The 21,643-nt window shown below is 35.1% G+C and overlaps 1 protein-coding gene and 1 pseudogene across 1 annotated transcript in view; one reads left to right on the top strand and one right to left on the bottom strand.

The window, feature by feature from the left end:
• The window catches only part of CNTNAP2 (contactin associated protein 2), a 2,725,119-nt gene that overhangs the window by 779,998 nt on the left and 1,923,478 nt on the right, over nt 1-21,643 (top strand). The gene's annotated exons all lie outside the window — the stretch shown is intronic.
• Nucleotides 883-19,193, bottom strand: LOC140531035 (guanidinoacetate N-methyltransferase pseudogene; annotated as a pseudogene).

The following is a 21,643-nucleotide window of genomic DNA, read 5'->3' as shown; positions in this document are numbered from 1 at the left end:
TCTCAGTCATCTATAAAATGGGGCTACTCTTTGTAATACCCATTTCAAAGGAAAGGCAATTAATCAGTGTCAGGCACTATGCTAAGCCCTGAGAATAGAAAGAAATATAAAAACATTTCCCCTGCTCTCAAGGGATGCTGTGAGGACCTGAGACTATCCAATCTGGTTCAGCTAATAACCTGAACAAGAATCCTAACCCCAGCAAGCAGACGTTGCCTCTGAAGCCCTCCACAATGAGGGGGAGTACCATTACAAGAGCATGTGGCCCCTGGACTCACCCTTGAATTATCAATATGCTGCCTCAAATGGGTACAAGCTCCAAGCTCTAGATTTCTCTGTACTTCTCTAGCACCAAGGAGCACATTATAGGCACTTGATAAACCAGGGGAGGAGCATTTTCCTTTTTGGGGTGAAGGGTGGCATATGCTTAAAGCAATTCCTTGCAAAGACTTTTGGATAAGAAATTCCCATTTAGGTAACCTGATTATTACTTTTGAGAGTAGTCAATTTCTGTCAAGCAGGTACATATGCCCGTTCTGCAGCCAAAACAAATAAAGGACCCAAGTAGCTTACAAGGACCAAGATGATAGACAAATCAAAAGGCAGAAAAACCCAGAACCTTAACTTCTAGCACTGGGCTCTAACCAGAGCTTAATATGTGTTTGTTGTATTGAAACAGAAGCCTCCTTGCCACCCTTGAGTCAAGAGACAGGTCTAGAGAGTCCCTCAATCCCCCTGCTTGCTCTTTGTTTCTTTTCTTTTCAAGTTCCCCTGTCAATTCTGTTAGGAAGTTGGCTGGGATCTACTGAGCAAAACTAGGCTCTAGCCCTGACTGGCTAGAGAGTCCCTGAGGCCCCCACTCCAGGATCAGCCCAATAGGAAGACAAAGTCGGGCACCCTCAGTGTTTGAGGACCATTGGGGTAATCATCTTGCGGAAGGAGTAGTAACAGCATTCATCAGGGGGCACCAGGTCCATCATAGTGGTGCTGGTATTCTCCTTCTTGAAACCTGTTTCCACCAACGCTGCAATCTAGGTCTCCTCAAACATCTTTTTGATATCCGTGTACTTGGTCTTTACTGTTCTCCCCAGCATGTCAGGTTGCAGTTAAGTGAGGACACCTCCAGGCTTCAACAGGAGGAAGGCATGAGCCTTGATGAAGTTGAATTGGTGGGTATGCCAGGTCTCCTCAGAGAGGGGATAGGTGTGTCATCCAGAGTTCCATCGAAATGTCCATCAGGCAGGCACTACCTCTTCCCACAAGCCTTTTAAGGGAATGACCTTGTGGGGCTGATGCTGGGCCCAGTCCTGCAACCCCTGGAAGACACCATCAGTGGACTCAATGACCCAATGCTCCTGGATATTGGCTTCTTGCACCTTACTGACAATTGATGGCCATCCTGAAGCCCACCTCCAGGACCCTTCCACCTTGTGAGGAGGCCACGGTGGCCAGCGAGTGCATGTAGGGAGTCTCCCAGAGCTCCATCACTGGCTTGCCCAGGATCTGCAGGTGCGTGTCGGTCCCATCATAGCTGGCGGCCGCTTTTTGCCAAACAGGCCAGCAGTCAGTCCCAACTCTTGAATGACCAATTCTAATCAATAAATATTAAAAGGATGTTATTTGTTGCATGTGGGATAATATAAATAAGACAAATTCCTTGCCTTCAAGAAATTTACAAATAGGGATGATCAGACGTGTAATTATGCTAGCTAATCAATCAAGTGCATGATAGATTCATTCAAAATGCTGTGAGAGTTCAGAAGAAAAAGTAAGAAAAATACATGAAAAAATAAATTAAGATCAAAAGCTTTATAAGTACATAAGAGATAAAAGCAGAGACAGGTAAAATACACTTAGTCTCATTATATAACAGTAGCTTGGTTAATTAATTATACCTCCATCAGATGCCAAGGTGACTGAACATTCTCTCATGCTGAGTGAGTATCCTTTTCTTTTGATAGGTTTTCTGGAACTCACTTTCTTCAGTATTCCAAACTTCAGTCTTTTGTGTGATAGCATCTTTTTTTCTCTCTCTCACAACTCATCACCTTTATAATTATAAAGCTAATTTGTAGAGATTGCATTTTAAATGCCAGTACTTGATTGTTCCCAGGACTGACTCTAGTAAAGACTGTGTGTGTGTGTGTGTGTTGTACACTGATTTTGAAAGGCAACATAGAGTAAAAAACATTTCATTTCATAGCTGACTAATCATTTTTAACAATTGTGTCCCTTCCATCCTTATTTCATTGCCGCCCCCATATAAATGCTAGACTCATGATTACTGTGGCAATCAAGGTAGTTGCAACAGATGTTTCCCCCTCATGTGATCTAAGTCTCCTATGAACATTCTACTTCATTACCTCATTGTGACAATGTTTTTTTCTGGGATTTTACCTCCAGATTTCAAGCTGTAACTGGTCATATGAAACTAGAATATCTTAAGTAGACAACAGGCCATAAACTTTAAATTGCCTAAGAATCAGGCTACTTAAGTTTGGAGAACTTCCTTACAAGCAGGTTGTTTGTCATTTGATAAAAAGTATTCTGATCATAACTCTCAAAGTTTCAGTGAGGATGTGTCATTTAAGAAATCAGGGGCCCTAAATTAACAAAATACTTTTAGCCATAAGTACTCACTTAGGAATTAGCCCCATTCGCTGACTGATTTATCTTGTGTCATTCTGAGTCATTCCACAGTGAACTGATACTCCTAGGCTCCACAGGGATGTCACAACCCCAGGAAAAGGACCTTTTTACCAAGGATTTTCAGAGTCTTAAAGATTATATTTACAAAGCTCCTCAAACTTGTAAGATATGTTCCAGAGTCATATTTCTGGTCAAACTATTTATCTTTGTGTACCAATATAGGTACATATAGTTTATTGAGAATTTTGATTCTCCTTCCTTCCTCTTCTTTGAAGTAGAAATTAATCAATCAATCAATAACAAATTGTTAAGCACTAACTATGTGCAAGACACTGTGCTAGGCTTGATGGATAATGCAGACAGAAATGAAAAAAAATTCCTTTAAGAAAACCTACATTCTAATAAGAGAGACAGCATTTGTATATGTATGCACACATATATGTATAGACCATGTATGTGTGTGTATAAATTTGTACATAACAACACAAATACACTCTTCCAATAGTCTCTCAGTTTCCAAATCTGAGATTACACACACGTACACATATACATACATATGTATGTATATGTATATACACAAACACAGATATTTATTTATGTAGTACTCATCTTTCTTCATTTTTTGCTGCATTTGACACTGGTGACTACCCTTTCCTTCTTTTCATAGAATCACTTTGCCTTGGTCACTCTTCTACCTATTTGACGATTCGTTTTTAGTCTCTTTTGCTGGTTCGTTATCCATATGATAACCCCTGTCTCTGGGTTTTTTTCAAGGTTCTATCATGGGACTTCTCTCTTTGTACTCTTTTTGATAACTTTATCAACTTCCAAGGCAACTGTATATCAAGTCCCACTCTCTTTCCTCAACTTCACTTCTATGTCACTGACAATCTTTAGGACTTTTCAAACTGGATGTCCAGTTATCTTAAACTCAGCATATCTAAAACAGAAGTCATAATCTTTCCCTCCAAACCTGTTCTACCATCCCTCTTCCTCATTTCTTTTGAAGACATCATTATTTTCCAGTTTTCTTTTATTTTTATAACCTTGGTGTTATCCTTAAGCTCTCACGGTCCTTCATGCAACATATCTCTTCAATTGCCAAAGTCTTCTGTTTCTTCCTCCAAAACATCTTTTGTATCTGACCCTTTCTTAACACTCATACAACTATAATCTTAGTTTAGGAACTCATCACCTTTCATTTGCAATGCCCTCCTTAATACTGGTATCTCCTCTCTCCAACTCATATTCCACTTATCTTCCAAAGTGATTTTCTTACATATAGATTTAACCATGTTAATTCCTTGCTAAATAAACTTCACTACCTCCCTATTAGCTATAGGATAAAATGTACAGTGCTCTTTTTGACTTCTGTATTTCTTTCATAGTCTAGTCCCGAACTATCTTTTCAATCACATTATGCGTTGTTCTCCCTTCTTCACTTCTCAGTCCACCTATCCTGGTTTTCTTTCTCTTGTTCACACATGATGGTCCATCTCTCATCTCTGTGACTTTGCTATCCTCCATGCCTACAACCAATTACCATCCTGCTCTGTGCCTAATTAAATCCCCCTCTTTCTTCAAGATGCAGCTCAAATATACCTTTTATATAATGCCCTTCTTAATCACTCAAATGTTAGTATCCTCACTCCCTAACTGCTTTGTATTTATTTTGTATTTATCTATGCATATGCATATAAATGTATGTTTTCTCCCCTAACTGAATGTAAATTAAGTAAAAAGTCAGAGCCCCAGTGTCTGGGACTTGGTAGTCTCTAATAAATGCTTGTTGATTGATATACAAAAAAAGTACATGTTTTTAGTTAGGTTTTTTTTTTTTGGAGTGGGAGCTCTAGCACCTAAGAAGAACAGTAAAGACTTCATTAAGAATGAGGTACTTGAACTGAATTTTTAAAAAGGGGGGGAGGGAAGGGAGGAGAGAGTGAATTTTAGCATGAGAGGTGGCCAAAACAAAAGCACAGAGATAAAAGATGGAGTATATGTGAAGAACAGTAAAAATTCCACTTTGGATGGTGTACAGAATGAAAAAGTGTTGGAAAGGTAGACTGATGCTAAGTTAAAAGTTTTTAAATATCACAAGGGGAGACAACATTTGAAGCTAGAAGCAGTAGAAAGCTATTGAATTTCATTAAATGGAAATGTGACATCGTCAAACCTAGACATTAAAAGAATCACCTTGGGAGCAATGATAAAAATCGTGGCATTAAAACGTTATTTCACCAGTAAAAAATTTAAGTTGTGTCTACCTTAAATGACCTTCCTTTAACCTGAAACAAAAAAATTTTTAAAAGAAAAATTAATAAATTTTGCTTTAAACACATTGTATTAAGCTAATGGTATATGATTTAAAATATCCCTATTGGTTTCTACTCTATTTTTAAGGTATGAGTTTGTAGTCATTTGGTCTTTTTAAGAATTTAGGAACAAGGAATGGGCAAAATGTAATTGATTTTTAAAAAGCGAGAATTTATAAAAAAAATATTAATTCAATTCAGTATACATTAGGTATCTAGAGAAGATGTTGAATATTTGAATGCTGATCTAAAGATCCCTAGTTAAAATTCAGGTGCCTCCTACTATTTCCTTCCCTTTTTCAAACAGGGAAAGACAAAATAGACATGGCTAACAGACAGTAAAATTTAAAGTAAAATTAATGAGAAAAAGAATTCAATTACCCTCACTAGGTTCAGGTAACCAGCCCTGGTTGTACTAAATATCAGAGCACTGAAAGTCCTGGAAGACATAATTCCTCAGCCACTGTTAGTGACCCTGTGGTAGATTCTAGAAAATAGAGGAGTTGCACTTGGACCAAAGAAGAAAAGAAAATTTTAAAGCAACAGAAAAGTGAGACTGACTTTGATTTCTGGCAAAATTCCAGGACATTTTAAAGCAGTTCTTAACATAGAAGTTGTGAATGCTTCTCTCTCTCTCTCTCTCTCTCTCTCTCTCTTTCTCTCTCTCTGTCTCCTCAAAATATCGATAGATATATAGAGAGATATAGATGGAGGTCTATTTTGTAATCCCTTGAATTTAATAGTATATTTTAAACAAATATTTGGGGAATAGATTCATAAATTTCACCAGATTGCTGAAGTGTTCCATGGCACATACACATACACAGACAAATGCAGGGACCCATGTAAGCAATTTAAAAAGGAAGCAGTAATAACAATGAAAGGCTATTTCTTCATCAGGACATTCTGAACCTAGTCTCCTGCTTCACTATATTTCTCATTTGGTCTCCTTCTCCCTACTCATGTGTCTACTCTGATCATTCAGATCCTCATCACCTTTTGCCTGAATTATTTTGCAACAGCCTCCTAATTGATTTCCCATTCTCCAGTCTTTCTCCTCTCCAATCCATGCTTTAAATTGCTACAAATTAATATTCTGAAAATGCAGGTCTGTGAGCATCACTCTCTTGCTGAAAAATCTTATGTGGCACCTTCTTACCTGAAAATAAGATACAGAGTTCTGCATGTGTCATTTAAGGTCTTTCTCTGTTTGGGTCCACCTAATCTTTCCAGGCTTATTGCATGTCACCCTCCTTCATGTACTGTGGTTCTAACCAATGTAACCTGCTTTCTGTTTTCAATACCTTATGTTCTATGTTCCTTTTTCATGTCTTTGCATAAATTTCTCTCTGTTCCTGGGACATCCTACTTCACTATGTCTAATCTTACAGAATTTTCTGAATTCTTCAAAACATCTCAAGCAGCACCTGTACTGATCCCCACCAAAGCAGCTAAAGCCCTTCACTTGGTAATTATTTTGTAATATCTATTTATCTATTGAATAAAATATATAATACATAATTAATATGATTTACAGATACACAATAATTTTAGATGTAATAACACACAATATTAAAACTTTAAGCTGCACTAATGCTTTTGTGATACTGCATATATACATATAAAACACATATATGTATATAAAACAATATATAGGTATATATTTTCTGTGTTTATATATGTGCAAGCATGTGCATATGTTTATGCATGTGTATATACATGCGTGTATATCGCTGCATATACACATATGTGTGTATACACACACATGTTTACATATATACACACATTTTTCTGTGTGCATTTTTTAAATTTAATGTACAGCTTGGAAAAGTAATGGGAGCACTAGTTCCTACATCGTATTATTGTTTGGACATTGTTGTTCTTTTTCAGCATGTATGCTGGAGTGAGTGAATGATTGGAGATTTAAAAGAGGGAGAAAGGCAATTTTACAACAATACTTACATATTAGATTCTGTTTCTCCGAACTTTACAAGAGTAGGTCCTGTGATCAGAACTGCCACCATAATCTTCTCCATGTGTGTGGAAAGTGCTGTTGTCTTTCGCCTCTCTGTGTGCTGAAACTTCCTGCAAGTGTTCCCTTCCTTCAAGAGATTCCTAAAACTCCCACTATAGGAGGAGACCTGATCTCATGTTAGCTTTTTGTCTTCCTCTAGGAGAAAGGGCTACAATATCTAGAATCTTTAGAGACTTAGTCCCTTTTATAAGAGAAAGAATGTTTCATCTTATAACATTCTGGCTGTCCTCTGTACTTGAAATTCCAACCCTATTCATGTACACTCCTTGTGGTTCCTCATTTCCTATAACACAGCTCCAGAATAGCCTTCTGTATTTGGTCTTGCCTCATTTGCCCCATTGCTAGTGTCCACATATACATACATATATATATATATATATACATATATATATATATGTATGTATGTATGTATGTATGTATGTATGTATATGTAAGCATCTATGTGTTGGTATAAATAGATATAGGTATATGTATGTATAGATGTACACATTCATTTTACATGTGTGTACATATATATTATATATATATATATATATATATATATATACACATGCCAAGGAAAACAACAGGTATGGATATCTTGAGTATCCAACTATCTATTTTTCCCTCTATGCATGTATATGGCAGCTAGGTGGAACAGTGGATGGATCACCAGCCTGGAGTCCTGGGTTCCAATCCAGCCTCAGACACTTACTACTAGTGTGACCCTTGACCAAATTTGTCTCACTTTCCCTTTCTGTAAAAGTGAGCTGGAGAAGTAAGTGGTAAACTACTTTATCTTTGCCAAGAAAACCACAAAAAGGAGTTGTGAAGAGGTGACTGTGACTGAAAATGACCAAACAACTATATATTTGTACATTCAAATATACATATGTGTACATATATGACTATTATACATATATAACTCACACATTTATAGACACATATATCTGTCTATCTAATCATGTTTTTTCCTCTCTTTAAATATGATCTTGAGTACAGAGAATATTTCACCTTTGTCTTGTTCTCTTCAGAACTTAACACAGAATGGGCAAAGAATTGATAAATAAAAAAGAGATAGAAAGGAAAGTTAGGTGTAAACAGGATCATTTCAACTACATTAAATTAAAGAAAAAGTTTTGTACAAGTAAAACAAATATAACCAAGATCAGAAGAAAAGAAGAAAATTTGGGGTGGGAGAAATTTATAGGCAGTTTGTCAGATAAAGGTCTTATTAAAAAAAACAAAGAACTTTGTTAAATCTCTAAGAATATGAGTCATTCCCTAATTAATAAATGGTAGCATAATATGAATAGTCAATTTTCTAATGAAGAAATCAAAAGAATTAATTGTCATATTAAAATTGTTCTAAATCATTACTGATGACAGAAATACAAATTAAAAACCCTTGAAATATTATTTTACACTTACCAGTTTGGCTAAAGTGATTGAAAGGAAAAGTAACAAATCTCAGAGGGGATGTGGAAAAATTGGGACACTAATTCATTGTCGGTAGAACTGTGAACGGATTGAGTCATTTTTGGAGAACAATCTGGAATTATGCTGAAACGGTAATTAAACTACCTATACCCTTTGACACGGTAATGCCACTATTAGGTCAATTTCCAAAGATGATTAGGGGAAAAGGAAAATAACTTATGTGTTCTAAAATGTTTATAGCAACTCTTTTTTCTACAAAGAAGTAGAAAATGACCAGGTGCTTATTAATTGGGGAATATGTGAACAAGTTGTGTTTCATTGTTATAGAATACTACTATGTTCTAAGAAATGATGAGCTAAATGAACTTAAGAGAAACATAGAAAGTCTGGCATGAAATTATAAAGAATGAAATGAGCAGAACCCCAAGAACACTGAATACAATAAAAGCAATAATATTTTAAGAATGACTTTCAGTGAATAATTTATTTTGACTATTCTAAATATTCAAATTAACAGAATAATTTCTACACATACACCTACTTGTGTGTAATGGTAGGGTGAGGTGAGGGAGTGTAGAAAAAAACGGAAAAATGAACATGATAATTTTGTTGTGTATTTGAAAGAAATAGCAAGTTGTGTATAGCAGATTTGAAGTTTCATGGGCAATCATCTTTTTTATTGTACTATGCTATGGAAATGTTTTATTCTATAACTATGTATTAATGTGATAAAAATAATAAAAGAGAAAAAAGAACTCAAGACAGTACTTGACACATAGGAGGTACTTAATAAGTGTGTGTCAGTTGATAGAGAATTGAAGATGGAAATGTTTTAGGTTAGTAGAGTCTTTTGATTTGGTTGTTGAGATAGCATCAAACAGGAATGCACTTTGAGCACACAGCTGGCCTTGAATGACGAGGGAATGAGAAACATATCATTTTATTCCAGTGGTGTCATGATTATGAAGTTGTTGAAAGGGAAGTAGGAGACATATGTCCATATATTAGTGCCAGACATAGTTTCTTTTGACTGAGTTGAAGCTTGCAGCTATGTTTACAAATGTGACAAGGAGAGTTTTAGCAGTGCCCTGCATGCTTTGTTGGATTATATAATAGACAGACTTACAAGGGATGGCAGTCAAGAGTTTCCCCTCTGAGACAAATCTGTTCAGGGTGGGGGATATTAGTGTTTTCCCTGGTTTCATGTTTGTTTAGCTTCAAAGCCATTTCAATCTTCTTTCCCCTACTCTCCACACTCACTTTTCACTCCTTTCAAGAAGAATTCATCTTTATAAATGTATCACAATAGAGTAAGTGGCAGCAGTTCTATTCTAATAGTATGTTAAAAGTTAGAATACTTACTGATTGAAAATGATTTTATAATCAGGCATTTATGATAATGAGACATCTATGAAATTCAGATTTTTAATGAATCCTCATTTCAAAACTTAAGGGATAGGTGATTTAGTTTAGAGCATATGTACTTTCCACCTGCACACTTGAAACAATTCTAAGGGAAACCTATAATACAAAATAGTTGAAGCATGTCCATTCAGGTAAATCAAATTATTTTACAAGTCATGTAGCATCTGAGTATCGTTAAAGCAATGCCTTTGCTGCAAGTGAAAAATGAAAGAAATCAGATCCTCTGGTTGGACTCTTGGCCAGATATTAATATTATTATTTCTAATTCATATTTCAAAAGCATTATTAAGATAGTGTGGCAAAATGGGGAGAATTTTGGGCTTGAAATCACAGAGACCTGGGCTTAAATTTTGTCCTTAAAAGGTAAACAGGAAAGAAAAATCATAAAAGACTCTCTAAAGCTGAACTGTTTACATTACTATATGGAAAGAAAATATTTATAACTCTTGAATCTTTTCTGAGTATTTGGGTAGATGGAGAAACACACACACACATACACATATATAGATAGAGAATCCAGGGTGTGTTGAATCAGAAGAGGTGATATCCACACAAAAAATAAAATAAAGTAAAATAAAAATTAAGGGATGAAGGAGGAAAATACCAGGAAGAGAAAGGGAGAAATGGAACAGGGCAGGCTGTAACTCATGAAAGAGATAAGAAAAATCTTGTTCAATGAGGAGAAAAGGGAGAAGGGGAGAGGGAAAAAATGAAGCTACTCTCTCCACATGTGGCTGATGGAGGGAATAACATGCTCGCTAAATTTGATATGAAAACTTATATCACACCACAGGAAAGTAGGAGAGGAGGCGACAAGTAGAGTGAGGTTAATGTTAGAAGACAGGGCAAATGGGAGAAGGGAGTCGCTAGAAATAAACACTTTTGAGAAGGGACAAGGTCAATTGTGGGGGAAAAATAAGAGGGGACAGAGTAGGACAGAGGACAATATAATTAGTATTACACAACATGATTATTATGGAAGTCTTTTGAAAAACAACACATATTTCATCTGTATTGAATTACTTGCCTTCTCAGTGGGGCTGGGGAGGGAGGGGAGGAGGGAGAGAAGTTGGAATTCAAAGTATTAGCAACAAATGTTGAGAATTTTTATTGCATATAATCAGGAAATAAGAAATACAGGGAATGGGGTATAAAAATTTATCTTGCCCTACAAGAAAAGAGAGAAGATGGGGATAAGGGAAGGGTGGGGTGTGATAAAAAGGAGGGTACATTGAGGGAAGGAGATTATCTAAGGTTATTCAGCAAATAAGCTATGGAATGGGGAGGAGATCAGATCTGATTTCTCTTTGATAAAATTTCAGAGATTTAAGGAACCTCAATGGTCACCTAGTTTAAAATATACCTGAAGTGATATGCAAAACTCAGGGAGTTGCAAGATTTGCTTAAATCCCCTCCAATGGAGAGCTCAACACCTTCCTAGGGACCACATTTTATTGGTAGATAGCTCTAACTGTTGGAAAATTCTTCCATGTATAAGCCTAACTCATTTTTCTTCTTTTTCACTTTTACCCACTGTTTCTAATGCTGCCTTTCAGTCCTTCTCCAGCTCATCTTACAGATTAAGAAACAGAGGCAAATAGGGTTAAATTCATTGCCCAGGTTCACACATTAAATGTCTGGGCCCATGTTTGAAAAAATCTTAGGAAGATAAGTCTTCTTAACTCCTGATCTGGCACTCTTTCCACTATGCTACCTAGCTAACCTTTCAGACAAAAGAAAATATATCCAATTCTTTTTTTTTAATACATGCTTTTTCAAGTACTTGAGGACAGTTATCTCACTCTCATGAGAGATATGTCTTATCTTCTCCAGGCTAAACATCCCCAGATCCTTCAGGTGATCCTCTCCTCACATGGACTATATGCCATTTTGATTTTTACTGTCCAGGTTGTCAGTGCCTTTCTGAAGATGTGGCTCCTCAACCTGAACACAATGATCTAAATGTGATCTGAACAGGAGACAGAATAGTGAGAATAAGAGCTCCTTACTCCTGGAAGCTTAGGTCTCTTTACTCCAAGCCTAGCACTTTTTTTCTCTCCCACATAATAATGATGATCCTCTTAAAAATTAGAAATGTCAAACTGAAGCTCTATGTAAAAGTCATTTATATTCTTTGCACTTTAATTTCCTTATTTGAAAAATAATGGTATTGCACCAAATGACCTCTAAAATGTTATTATATTACATTATATTACTTTATAAAATCTGAGCTCCAGCGTGGCACAGTGGAGACAGGGCTGTCTTTGCACCCAGGAACACCTAGGTTTGAGTTTTGCCTTGGACCCATAATGGCTATGTGAATTCTAGGCAACCCAAAGCAAGGCTTTAAGACTATAGATTGTAGCTGAGTTATCTATTTACATTAGTGAAGATTATTTCCATGCTGAAAATTCTGTGTGTTAATGCAATCACAGTTCCAGAGCTAAAAATAATATGTATTATGGCTGGTCTCAGCACTTATGACCCAGAGTAGCAGAAACATGATTACTGGAATCTACAAACCCAAATAAAACACTCATCCCCCTCCCCTATCAAATGATTTTAGAATAATAAAGAAAAGTATTTCTTATTTAAGAATATCTACTAGCTTATCCTCCTCATAAATCTAAACTGAACGTTATAATTAGTAATTATTAATAGCTTCACTTAAAAAGCACAGCTTACATTGAGAAAAAATGAAATATTTGTAGAAAACATTTAGATTATCTCATTTACGCTCTATGTATATGAATGAGCTATGTAAAAGCTATTGAATAGTGAATAAAATAAAGATTATGTCTTTATCATCTCCTTATGTTATAATTTTGAATTCAGTATCTTTAGCTTTGATTCATTGATAATCAGGAAGAGAAGCAGATGGGGATACTTAGATTTTATAGTGCATGTCCATCAAAATAAGCAAATATGTTAACTGTGCAATTGAAGCGGGTAAACAGTTGTGATTTAGAACTAGAGAAATATATTCACAGGATAGCAGGATTTCCAAAGCTGTCCATAGAGGTACATAGAGGTACCAGTTCATATGGTCCTGCAAACATCCCCCTTGAAACTTCTCCGAGTTCCTCAATGACAACATTTTCCTGAAGAGTGGAGACAAAAAACTAGATTACTAGCAGCAGAGACACATTGGTGCTTTGCTATCCAGAGTAAGGGATAGATCTAACTGATAGATCATGTATCAGGCTACATGATGATTCTCCTGGAATGACAAATATAATAAAGCCTTATCATTTCTGAATAATGAGGTCTGAATTAGTGCAATAGTTATCACTAGATTTTTTTTTTCAATTTTTAAGTTTTTCAAGTCTTTTTATGTCTGTAACTTTCATGAATATTCAATACATAAAACTAATCTAACAAAACATTTCTACTAAAAATCTTTAAGATAAATGATTTCATCAATCATTGATGTGTACAAGGGTAAAGATAGATGAGCTGATCAAAGGCACAACTTGTAGGGTTAATATTTGTAGCTAAGGGAAAGAAAAGGGCATGGGAGAGGTGCTGGGGTATTTCTTCACTAACAGAAAAGTCAAGATATAGTTACCTTGAAGCAGAGAAGAGGGATTTTGAAGTAGGTTGAGTTTGATGATCTTAGAAATAAAGGAAAGGGGCATCCAGAGAAAGAACTACACAATTGGATCATAGAATGAAGCAGATCATTTTCTCTTGTGCTAAATTTTGTTTTGTTTTGTTGTTTTTTCAGGGTTTCTCCCATTTGTTTTAATTCTTCTATGCAACATGACTAAGGTGAAAATGTATTTAATAAGAATGTATGTGTAGAACCTATATGATTGCATGCAGTCTCGGGGAGGATGCGGGGAGGAAGGGGGAAGGTGGTGGAGGGATGAGGAAAAATCTAAGAGATATGGAAGTGATTGTAGAAAACGGAAAACAAATAAATTATTTAAATATATATACACACATATATGTATATATATATATATGTATATATATATACATATATGTGTGTGTGTGTGTGTATTAAAAACAAATGTGGGAAGAGGTACCAGTGAGAGAAGGGTATGTGTGATTGATGAGACTGAGGCTGAAGAATGTGAGAGGAGTGTAAAATATTTAAAGCAGCAGAAGATATAAGAAGTCAACTAGAGCTCAATAAACTGGCAAACATTTAGTAAGTGTTTTTTATTACCAAGCCCTAGGCTAAGTGCTGAGGATATAAGAAAAGCAAAACAAACAAACAAACAAACAAAAATAAAACTCTGTTCTCAAAGAGGTCACATTCTGTTGAAAGGGAGGACATATATAATTCAGACCATAAAGAATAAATACAGCATAGACGGAAGCAAATCTAAGGTAATGCCACTAGCAAGAGAGATGGGGAGAGGGCAAAAAAGATCACCTGGAGAAGGTGGCTCTTGAATTCAGTCATAAATTAATGAAAGAGCTGTGAACTTCATACACACACATTCGTATACATACATATGTATACACATATACATGCCTACATATATAGTACATGTATACACACATATATGTATATATTTATCTCTCTCACTCTACACACACACACACACACATATACACACATATGTATTTGGAAATGACCCTTAGAGGTTATGTATTCCAGTGTCATCATTCTCTAGATGAGGAACCAGCAGCTGAGAGCAGTGAAATGACTTAACTCAAAGTTACATGGATAGTTCTAAAAATGTTTTTACAAACCTCATTTATGAATGCAGCAAATCTTTGAGATAGGTAGGAGATGTATCTTGATCCTCATTTCAGAAGAGGATACTGGCTCTCACAGAGAGTATTTTCTTCCCTGAGCTAAAAAGTTTCCCCATGGCTAAAAAGAGTTGCATGTTGGATGCTGATTTTATGATTCCAAATCCTGTACTCTTTGTTTAACCACATTTTCTATTTTATTGGACTGTAGTAGGTATAACAGAGGAATTTTATGTGAAATAAATTAATCTTTTCTGAGAATATACATTTATAATTTTAAAGATATAATCATGAAATATTAAAAGAATTGGAAAAATGGCAGAATGAATTATGTAGAAGACTGGCCCATCATGAATGATACAATATTCAGTGAAGTGTTAAAATGTGTGCTCCAAGGTTAAGACTTAGTATGATTTTCTATGAATTGTATACATTTAAATAATACTAAGGTATAACATAGAATTTGACTATACTCTCATCGAGGTTCACTGTCTCTCTGCAGTGTGCTCTTTCACTTCAAAGAGGTATTTCTTTCATAGAATGGAAAACAGATGATGGAAAAGTTGAATCCTTTCAGGCTAAGGTTAGAATCAGAATTTTCAATTTATAGATAAAAATGCTCCCTTTGGACTCAGGCTTTGTTCAATCTTACTTTTGAGAAAGCCATTACAATCAAGGATCAGACTACTCCTCCATCTTTGGATTATACCTGTTTAGACAGAGGTTTAAAATGGGATGGTAAAAAAGAAAAGGAATGTAAAGAAAGTTGTAGGAGATAAAATACTTCTTTCCTCTGCATAACAGATACATCTGCTATTCACGTTTGCAGGAACTGGAAGTAGAAACTGAGAAGACCTATTCTTGGCTTTCTTAGTGACTGCCTAGGTAAACTCTGCTTTCTTCAGGGTTATCCTACCCATAGAACTTTACACTATCATTTTTTAATACCACATGGTTCAACAGAAATGCAAGTTTTACGGTTTCAAAGCAGCTGAACACTTGAATTACCCGTGTTTTCAAAATTGCCTGATATACAGGCAGTGGTGATGTCTTTCAATTGAAATGGGATGTCTCTTTAACCTTGCTCGCCATTGTATCTGCCACTCTGAACTGCGTAATGATGATTCATCACCCTGCCAATTTCCATGATACTCCTTCCTTCCCCAATAGAATCCCTGTCAGCTGCTTAATCCACTGCCTTGCTATCAGCTATGTTGCTTTCCAGGAAGTCATAGTATATTTCTTTGCCCTCACCTTTTCCCCCAAAGCACCATTTTGCCTCATAGGACTCTCTGTACTTCCATTAAGGAAATATTATACACCATCAATAGTTCATTGATTCCATAATCTCACTCATTTGGTCATCACTTCCAGCAGTATACACTGAGATTTTCTTTTTATCCTATGGAATTTTAGTATATATATTTCATAACTCTTCTATATGAAATCCATTCAACAGACTGCAGGTCATCATTTAGGTCTAAAATCAAATATCAGGTAGCTTAGAATCCTGAGGAGAATACAGGCATGAAATGTGAAAATAAAACTGAAGAGGAAACAACCCTCAACATATGTATTTTTTTCCTTTTTTTCTTTTTGTTGCTATTATTCAGTCATATCAGACACTTTGTGATCCCATTTGGGTTTTTCCTTTTTTTTCAATTTATTTATTTTTAGATTTCAACATTTACTTCCATAAGTTTTAAATTTTCACCTCCTCCCTCTCACCTTCCTCCCCAAGTCGACATACAACCTGATATAGGATCTACACATACATTCCTATTAAACACAATTTCACATTAGTCGTGTTGCATGGAAGAATTATAATGAAGTGGAGAAACCATGAGAAAGAAAAAAATGAAACAAAATAAAATAAAACAAAAAAAGAATATAGTCTGCTTCACTCTGCATTCTAACTCCATAGTTCTTTCTTCAGATGTGGATTGCATTTTCCATGATGAGTCTTTTGAAATTGCTTTAGGTCCTTGCGTTTCTGAGAAGGGCTAAGTCTATCAAAACCACTCATTGCACACTGTATCTGTTTCTGTGAAAAATGTTCTTCTCAATGTGCTTACTTTACTTTACATCAGTTCATATAAGTCTTTCCAGGAGTTTTCGAAGTCTGCATGTTCACCATTTCTTATATCACAACAGTATTCCATTACAATTGGGTACCTTACCCTACAGGAAAGTAAGGGGAAGGAGATAAAAGGATGGGATGGTAGAAGGGAGGGCAGAATGGGGAAGGGGGTAGTAAGAAGCAAACCCTTTAAAAAGGGACAGGCTCACATGCATATACACACACGCACCTATGTATGTATGTGTATATATATGTATATATACACACACACACATGCACACGTACACGCACACACATCTATATATACACACCTATGTGTATACATATACTTTATATGTATACATACATATATTTGTGTGTGTATATTAATTTTTCTATGAACAATTAACATTGCATGGAATGGAGAAACGCTCAGCCAGCATCAGTTTATGTATGATAAGTAATGATGAAAATTGATTTCTATGAAATTTTCCATGTAAATTTTTGTAATAAAGAAGAATGAGTTGTATATTATAAGTACCTTGAATATTTGAAACAATATTCTGACAAATGTACAGGTTATTATTTCTCATTTCTAGCCAAATATGAACTCCAAATTCTCTGAATTCTTATAAAATCAAATCAAAGTCACAAGTTTTGATTTTAATTAAACTAAGTGAAGTGAGCTTGTTCTATTTTTCTTAGAAATAATGCTTCTTTGTTATTCCAGTGTATCCATAAAATCCAATCTTCATGACCCCATGGCAAAGATACGAGAATGGTTTGTCATTTCCTTCACCAGGTAATTTTAGAGATGAACAACTGCGGCAAATGGTTTGTGACCGACTCAGGGTCACACAACCAGTAATTTTCTGAGGATGGATTTTAACTTAAAAAAATAAATCTTCCTGACTTCATGCCTGGCACTCTATCCACTGTGCCTCCTAACTACCTTGAACAAAATATTTACACGGTAATAAATACTTCTCAACCCAAATCAGTGTTACATCCTATATTCTAGTCTTGATAGTTATTTTAGTGATTTAGTTCCCCCCAAAAATTATGGATTGTTGTAGGATGGTTGTAAAACTCTCGTTGTTACAGTATTGATAAGAAGTCAGTAGAAGATATGGTTAATTGTACCAAAATTGCCTTTAATCTTAAAAAAGTCATTTAAAACATTTTTTCAAGCTATCCTGTTTTATTGGATTGAACAGTTCTCCCAACATAAACACACACACACACACACACACACACACACACACACACACACAGTAAGGATACAGAATATGGGATCTGATTTCTGCTTTGACCCTAATTAATTTAGTATTCTTGGTCCAATTATTTTTCTTCTTTTTGTTTATTTTCTCATTTAAAAAATAAAATGTTTTTTCTCATTTCTAAGTGTCTCTCTAGTTTGCTGTTCTTTGATTATGCCCAAAGTTAAAGGCATTTCTAAATGTTTAAGGAAAAAGTAAATAAAGAGTATGTTGCATCTGTTGGGGTAATTATCATCCAACCATGCCACACAATTGTGTTCCCTATCAATTCCTCAGCACCTCAGAAGGTTAAAATGAAATGATCATTTTTTAAGGATATTATGGTATCGTGGTAGTTCTCTTCTGGTAGTTGTTAGACTACATGGCCCATGTAGTCCACACCAACCCCAAGATTCTCAGGAATTGGGAAATGTGACAGTGGCTGAAAAAGTGAGGCCTTCTACTTATCAGTTTTTTGTATACACTAGGTACTTCTATTAATATGCCAGGTGTTATACTTGATTCTGAAGACACAAAGAAAAAATATAAGAAACCCTACCTATAAAAGCTCATATTTTCTCAGCAGAGGCAACATGTGTGTATATAAGATATAACAAAGGTGTCTAAAAGAAAATGCCAGGCAAATGATGAGGGGATATTCTAAAAGTCTGGGAAAGGACAAAGCATTATTGTAGAAGGAGGACTTTATGCTAAATACTGAAAGAAATAAAAGAGGGTCCAAGTGAGGAAACACATTCCAAGTATGGATGACAGACAATGAAAAGGTACCAAGATGAATATGTGCTGTTCTGCGTGAAGAACAGAGAGGAGAATAGTTTGACTTGACTGAAAAATGTACGAAAAGGGATGATATATATCTATAATTGTGGTCAGGCTGGAAAGGACTTCAATACTTTGAAAGGAACAATGTTTTCTCTAATTTCTGGCTTCCTTTTTATCAGAATTTTAAATAATATATCAAACTGGCAGGTTTCATGTTAATAAATACTGAGGAATGATATATCTATAACCTCAAATCAGGTATTTTCAGGAGTCTTTCTTACTAATGGACCATGATGCTTTTAGCTTTTATTTCTATATTAAGCTAGTGATACTTCATTAATTTTAAAGAGCATTTCATTTGTGTATTAGGTAGTTCCAAGAATTTTCTTAATTTGATTTAACTTGTGAAAAAGGTCAGCTTATTTTGCGCATTCTTTAGTTCTGTGGATTTCTCATTCCCCTATTAAATATGATCAAATGTGGGGAAGCTTTCACCTTCTGCCAAGAAGTTTGAGCTGTTTATAAACTATCATCGTCATCGTCATCATCATCATTATCATCATTCTCTTGATCCAGTTGGATGGAATTCAGATAGAGGTATTGCTGGGACAAGTCATTATCCTATTATTATTTTGATATTACATAAACTTTTGCATAAGTAGAAAAAATAACACCTTTTTGTAGTTAAATAAAAATATTAGTTTATAACAACTTTCTGAAGGTTCACCAAAAGCATCCTTAATAACAGATAGGGTGAAAGGGGTCACAAAAATAATTCACCATTGTTGATTTTTTCCTTTCCAGATTGTTTTGTTAATTTTTTTAATGTAACTTAGAGAGTACATTTTTTGTATGATGAGATCTATTAAAACCATTAATCTAATTTTTAAGGATTTTTTGCATAGCTAATACTGTTTTTATTCTAATAATTACCATTAAATAATGGTTTTATTCTATACCATAAAATTTTTATTTTATTCTATACCATAAAAATGTGTCTCTATACATATACATAAATACACATATACATACACACACACATATATATATTATATATTATATACCCACACGCAGTGTGTATGTGTATGTATGTATTTATATTTGGAGGAATAAGTGGTATCTTAATCTTTTGGTAGCAGATACATAATGCCTTCTTAAGAAAGGTGAAGTCAGGCCTGAATCTGTGAGGAAGCTATTACAGTGATTTAGTGATAATTTATACACAATAGACAACCATTTGGTCCAATATTTATAGATTTTATATGATTTAGTAATTGCCAGTTTTGTAGAAAAGTTTGAGTTTCAGTCCCCACTCTTGATTTACCTGCTCCTTCACACATTTTTTCAGTGGTGTGTAGCTTTCTCTTTCTAATTCTGACTAAAGTTGTGTTCTTTTTGTGTTGAGCATCTTGTCACCATAGAGATAACCAGAATTTTTATTTTTATTTTCTTTTGGGGTTTCTCTGATTTTTTATATACTCAATATCTCTGTCTTTGTTGGGATAGAAGTTGCTCAGAGATCCAATTCCACTGTTAACAAATACAGGAGTGCTGACCTTTGCCTTTTCATATTTGCATTGATTTTCCCCTCCTCGGGAGCCAAATGGTCATAAACTCTCAAGGGCTCACAATATCAACGTCCAACTTAATATTATGAAGGAATTGACTTTTGCCTAACTAAAGTTCAAACTTCCTAGTTACAGGTGATTCACCGGGCTTAGTTTCCTAGATATCAGGGTTTCTAAGCATGGATCACAAGGCCCATTTGTCATTTGTTGCATTTTGTCATCATTGGTCTGTTCGTGTTATTCCTATCATTCAATTCAAATATAACTTTTCAAAATTCTAGTCTAATTATACCTATCTCCCATTCAAAATAACTTGAGATTGTTGTATTGTTTCTATCAGCTCTTTCATTATTAGATAGAATTGCTGGTGTTAGCACTAAGTGAAGATCTTGAATGAACTCAGGTTCCTTAATATTTCCTTCTCAGAATTTATTAGTTTCTCACTTTTATCTTTGTTTTTTAACGTAGGCTTTAAGGGTGATTTTGTTTCTTAAGGCTCTTTTACACCTATTGAATCTGAGGATACTGCTGGGGTATGGGAGAATAGTGGGAAATCCTTGCCTATAACTATTAAGATGTGTATTCAGTTTTAAGGCATAACATATGAATATGGTGAAAATATTCATATCTCATTTCATTTTATACTCTCATTTTGTTGCCTGCTTTAGTAGTTTCTGCCAGCTGCATTGACACATTTCCAAATTACTGATTTATTCTTATCTAGCTTACTTTCTTGTGTGATCAGAACACAAACAAGTGTCATTCCTACTATCATGTGCCCTCCCTGGCCCCTCTTCTCTTTTCCCTCTCAGTTATTTCACTTGTGGCTTACATTAGCTCCCATAGATTCAATTATCATCTCTTTACTAATGAATCTGAAATCTATATATTGATCTGTAACCTTTCTCCTGATGCCTTTTCTCATATTTCCAACTCTATATTGGATATATCTAACTCAATGTCACATGGATATATTAATTCCATCATGTCCCAAATTGAACTCATCATCTTTTCCTCAAATGTTACCTTCTTTCTAACTACCTTGTTACTCCTACTCATCCAGACTCATAACTTAGGTGTCATCCTTGACAACTCATCTCTCATCTTTCCCCTTATATCCAATCTATTTTTAAGTCTTGTGGATTCTATTTTCACAACCTGTTTCATTTATTACCTCTGTTCTGATACTACCACTTTGCTAACGCAGGGCCATATAATCTCATACATAGATACTATTGCAAAATCCTCTGGTTGGTCTTGCCTCAAGTATCTCTTCATTTCACTTTATTTTCCACTCAGCTATCAAAGTGTAATCAACCTAAAGTGCAAGTCTGATTGTTACAGTCCCCATTCAGTGAATTCTAATTTGTCCTTTATTTCTGTGATTTTACTTAGCTGTTTCTGTTTCCTTGTACCCCATT

This window comes from Notamacropus eugenii, chromosome 3 (genome assembly GCF_028372415.1).
Source record: "Notamacropus eugenii isolate mMacEug1 chromosome 3, mMacEug1.pri_v2, whole genome shotgun sequence".
Lineage (NCBI taxonomy): Eukaryota > Metazoa > Chordata > Mammalia > Diprotodontia > Macropodidae > Notamacropus > Notamacropus eugenii.
This window is presented reverse-complemented; position numbering and strand designations above follow the sequence as displayed.